Genomic DNA, 5,570 nt, shown 5'->3' with positions numbered 1-5,570 from the left:
GGTGCAAACCTGCTTGGGGACCTGGGCAGAGACGGGGCTGGAGGGCATGGCTGTAGTTCCAGGAGGGGGAGCTGGGCAGTTCTGTACCAGAGGGATGGACTGCGCAGGGCACCAGTTTGGTAGAAGAAATGGTGCTGGCAGGATGGATGGGTGAGTGTGAGTGCGGGTGGGAGCAGTGGGTAGTGGTGAAGTCCACTCATCCCTCAGCCACCCTCCCCCTGCCCTGGAAGCCTCATTGCCCCCCTCAGCAACCCAGACTCCTGCGGAGAAACCCCTGCCCCCAGCCCCTCTCACGCTCTGCTTGGTTCCCTGTGAGGGGATCAGAGGGGGCAGGCAGCCCTCACTTTTGTACAGCAACCTCTCCTTCTGCCCTGGCTTGGGGACAGAGCCATTGGCGATCTTAGGCAGAACCCGCTTCTCAACGTGAGGCCCACGTGGCTCCCTCGATGAGGGACTGTTTTCCCATCTGTAACGGGCCAACTCCCCTGCTCTCTGAGTTATAAGGGGCATGAAGGGAACAGTTGCTAGCACTCCACTGCAGGTGGGGAGGGCTGGGGTTCCCAGGTAATAAGATAGGACCGTTCCCTCGAAGTGCTTCCCGGACGGAGGGAGGCAGCCCCAGAATCCAGTGAGAAAGCAGCTTATGCTGCATAGGAGAGACTCACTCAGACCACAAGGACGGTGTTAAAACCGCACGGCACCCCAGAGCCGGGCAGGAGTGTCTACGGCAACCCTGGACAATGGAAAGACAATGTGGCCACATATAAAATGCAATTTTTTTCTCGTAGCCACAGTAAAAAAGTAAAAGAAATAGGTAAAATTTAAATGGAATAATGTAGTTGTTGAGCACATGCTGCCTGGGATGTAAGACTAATTCACTAATCCACTCAGTCGTTCCACAGCTCCGCATCGAGCCCCCCGGGCGCGGGGAGGAGATGGGGGGCCCGCGGGTGCGGTCCTGGCCACACAGAGCTCCGGTCCAGCGGGAAGCAGATCATTAAACGGGCGGCGACCAAAGCCCCTTCCACATACGGGAAGGTTTCAGAAACTGTAAGCACCACAACGTAAAATAAAATTTACAATTTAAATTATTTTTTGATATAAAGTCCTCTTGAAGCAGAAAATATCGAATGTGACTCAGCTCCTTCCCGGTGGCTTGGCGTGAACAAAGGCCCCCCGGGTCCTGATGGGGGAGAGGACCGAGCGAGGCGTCCAAACCTCTGCGGGGGACAGGACGAGGCGGACGTGCCTGAGAAGGGGGTGGGCCCACGCACCCCGTCACCTAAAGGCCCCGGGCTTCCCTGCTGTCACGTGTCCCCCGTGTCCCCTCACCCCGCAGCTGCCAGCTGCTCCTCTCCCCTGCGGGGCTCCTGCCTGGCAGTGCCCATGCCTCCTAAGGGGCTGCTTCCAGTCTCTTTCCGGCTAAGAAAGAAGGTGCACGCTTCTCCGAGCTGCAGGTAAAGCAGGAGTCAGTGGCTCTAAGTGAGGGGCTTCCCCGGGAGTGGAGGATGTGAGCGTGGCCTCAGGACGGCGGCTGCTGGGGGTGTCCTCGGCCTGCTCCTGGCGGGTCTCAGGATGTCTGTCCTCGGGTTGGAGGGAAGCGAGGTGTTGTTATAAATGCGTAAGAGGCTTATTAATGGCCGGGCATGCCCAGACTAATTGCTTCCTCCTGTTTACATATAATCAATCACTTCCACAGGCGGGAACCACTGGCGAGGAGCAGGGCGGAGGGAAAACATGACCACATGCCATGGCCTCCGAGGTCTGGCTGCCCCAACATCGCTCACGCTCACGTCTTCTCTGTCCCGAAAAAAACCAAACCGTCCCTCTCTCCCTCTCTCCCCGCCTTCCTCGCAAGCTTCCGGAAAGAATCGGCTGTCCTCATGGACTTCTTCCTCTCTCCGTGGCTCCTCGTCCATGATCACCTCCACAGTCCCTTAAACATCACCCACCCCGGACCCCACTCCAGGATTCTCTGTCCCACGCCTGGTCCTCACTGGACACCCCCCACCCCCCCGCCCGCCCAGCTGTGCCAGCCCAGGGACCTGAACTTCGTCTCCGTCCCTCCTTCTCCATCAGCTGTGTATGTGGGACATTCCAAGTCCTTTGCATCCACTCCTCACTGCTGCCACCAGCCTGCTGAGCCCCCAGCACCTCTCTCTGGGGCAGCCGGCCTCCGTGCACGCTCTCTGGCCCCTCCGCACACTGCAACCAGAAAGCCCCGTCAGTGCAAAGGTCATGGTCAGCTCCTGCCCGTGCCCTCCCCTTCCCTGACTTCCAGAGCCTTCCGGCTATTCCCTCTGGATGAAGATCCGAAGCCTTTTCCTGCTGCACGTCCTTGTCCAGGAGGCCTGGACCCCGCCACCTCTCCAGCCACCGCCTCCCCCGTCTGCACCTGGGCTCAGTGTGGAGTCCTTGACCCACACCTGCGTCTCACCTCCCTGCGCGCAGGGGCGGCCTCTGCCCTTGCTGGGCACCAAATCCCCAGCGTCTGAATGTGGGCGGCCCTCCCTCCGTAGGACGTTTGCCTGGGCCCAGGCTCCCTTTGAGGCCTGGCCCAGACCTGGAACGGGGCTAGATTCGGGTGTGCGTGACTCCAGGCAAACCTGCTTACCTCTCGGGGGCGCTGCTCAGTGTGGGGGAAGGCTCTCAACATCTGGGATAATATGGCAGAATACCCACTGTTCGTACTCATCTCAACAGCAGCCTTTGGAGTAAGTTCTATTGTCTGCACTTCCTCAGTGAGGGGAGTCAGGTGGGGTGACATGATTCGTCCATGATGCCACAGCTACTCAAGTGACCTGCTTGGGATTCAAACGCAGACCTGCGGCTCCCCCGCCCACGGCAGCCGGGAGCAGGGAGGCCGTGAGCGCTCAGCTGAGTGGAAAGGCTGGGAGCTGGGTTGGTCAGAGGCGAGGAGAGAGCAGGTGCCACAGTGGGCCATGGATCTGTGGGTTAGGCAGTGGGTGTGCTGACCCTCTCTGAGCCCCTCAGGCTCCTGAGGGAGGGGGGCGGGGGGGGGTGGTCTAGGAGCTCAGGGCCCCGAGACAGGCCACCACTGGGCAACCGCAGGGCTGGGGGAGGGAGGTCCTGCCTGGCCCTGGCTGTATTTTTGAGCCAGCGTGGGGCTTGACCTCCCCTTGACCGTGGGACAGAGCAGGCCCCTCCCTCTGCAGTGTCGGGGTGACGGGGCTTCCGGGCAGCAGTTGGGGGAAAGTCTCTAGATTCGTTGAGAGGCAGCAGAGACCTGGGGCTCCAGAGTTAGACGTGGTTCAGATCTCAGGCCTCACCTTCCTGTGTGTCGCTGGGAAGTCACTTTACTTCTCTGGGCCTCGGGGTCCGGTCTGTAAAATGAGGACACCGCCACCTTTCCTGTAGGGCTGTGATGATTAAAGGGTGCCTGGCACACAGTAGGCCCTCATGCATCCCAGCGCGCCCCACCCAGCCCCAAGACCTGGGGCTCCTTATCAGAAAGAGGAGCATTAATATCCCTGATATTAAAAAATAACCTTATCGTCACTCTGCCTGGTGGGGCGGAGATGAGCCACATCAGCATCCTGACAGACGGGAGCAGCTCCATTCCAGCCGCTGACAATGACTTGCTGGGCGGGGGTTGTGGAGGGTGGGAGGGGGTGGGCGGTGATGGCGCCTCTCACCTCTGGAGCAGGGGAGCAGTTTTAGGAGGTGACTTGCTAATATCCAATATCGAATGCATTGAAATGCTAAGCAGCCCTCCAGATCTCTGTCTGATTTTCATTAAAACTGTGGAGGCAGCGGGTGATGGGAGGGGTAGTGGCTCCCTCACCATCGCTGCCTGGAAGGTCTGACTGCAGGAGCCGCAGCCAGGGTTGTGACCAGCGAGGCCCCTCCCACCCACACCTCTGCCACCACCTGCCCAGCCGCCACCCCAGTTACCATCACCATCACCGGCTACGAGGGAGCCCGGTCCTGTGGGAGGCCCTTGCTCATGGAGCCGCCTCAGTCACTCCGTGGGCGCCAGCCTCGGGCTCCGCCCACCAGACCCCCTCTGCCTGATCCTAGTCCATTTGCTCCTCTGTCGTAGGGACAGAGAAGAGACCCTGTCCTCCCCCATCCCGTGCCATCCACCTACGCTTCCTGAGCCCGGCAGTGTCGGGGTGGGGGCTGTGCTGGGTGCAGGGTTGGGGGACACGTCAACCGCCCTCCAGGAACCGCTCGTCTGATGGCGCAGACAGACCTAGAACAGGTCAGTTCACGGCCGAGGTGGGAACACCCAGCTTCTGAAGGGTCGGAAGGAGGGAGAGCCGAACAGTGTGGCGCCTGGGTGCGTGTGGGGAGGAGGCGGAGGGTAGTCACGACTAGAGGGCAGGTGACTCCCCAAGGTCACCCCCCTCGGAAGCAGCCAAACTGAGAGGTGAACCCAAGCACATCTGACTCTCGAACTGTGTGTGTCCCCTCGGCTGGGTGGCTTCTTGGGAGGGAGACAGAGTGGAACTTGGGAGCTGGAGAGCCATCAGGGCCCGGGGTCACCTGCAAGGGCCCCCCAAGAGTCCCGTTGGATTTGGAATGGTCCCAAATGCAGATTCACGCCCTGGGATGAGGGTGGGAGAGGGGCTGGGAGCCCGGGGCTGCTGGCCGGCCGGGCTGTTTGAATTCCGGCCAAGCTGTTCGGCCTGGCCCAAGGTCATTTGCTCGGGGAAGAACGGCAGCTGCTCAGCCCCGTGCAGGCCCTCCCTGCTCCGAGCCGGGCGCCGGGAGCCGGGAGCTGAAGGACAGCGCTCCTGGTGCAAGCAGATTACCCGGTGAGGGGCTGGCGGCGGGATGGCACCGTGGTGACAGGTCCATCAGGCCTGCCTCTGCCTCTCAGAGGGGATGTTTCCTGGGGCTGCCGGTGACAGGCCCAGGGCTGCCGAGGGCTGGCTGATGAGGTGGAGACAGCCTGGCCCCAGCCCGGAGCGCTGGGCGGGGGCTCAGCCTCTGCCTCCCCCGAGAAGCCAGAGGCGTCGGCCATCACCAGCCCTTTCCAGCTCGCTACCATCCACGGATCCGTCCCCTCTTTAACTCCATCACCTCCCTCTCTCCTGGCACAGCCTCCGGGGGGCCTCCCTGCCTCCATGCCACCTCCACTCCTGCCTTCCCCTCAGTCAGAGCGATCTTTTCTTTTCTTTTTTAAAAAAAATATTTTAATTGCTTTCAGAGAGGAAGGGAGAGGGAGAGAGAGATAGAAACATCATCAATGAGAGAGAATCATTGACCTGCTGCCTCCTGCACACCCCCTACTGGGGATTGAGCCCGCAACCTGGGCATGTGCCCTTGACCAGAATCGAACCCGGGACCCTTCAGTCCGCAGGTTGACGCTCTATCCACTGAGCCAAACCGGTTGGGGCCGGGCGATCTTTCTAAAGCACGTGCACCCCTGCTTGCCCCCTGCAGCGATCCCGCTGTCCCGGGAGAGAGCCCAGCTCCTTGGCCTGAGAAGCAAAGACCGCTGTGCTCTGGTTCTGCCTCTCGGTGAGGCTGCACCTTATGCTCAGCCCTCTCTGCTTGGGGCCTTTACTGCTCCTTCCTCCTGGCACCCTCCCCTCACCGCC

The sequence above is a fragment of the Myotis lucifugus genome, unplaced genomic scaffold (genome assembly GCF_000147115.1).
Source record: "Myotis lucifugus unplaced genomic scaffold, Myoluc2.0 scaffold_128, whole genome shotgun sequence".
NCBI lineage: Eukaryota > Metazoa > Chordata > Mammalia > Chiroptera > Vespertilionidae > Myotis > Myotis lucifugus.
Note: the sequence above shows the minus strand (reverse complement) of the source record.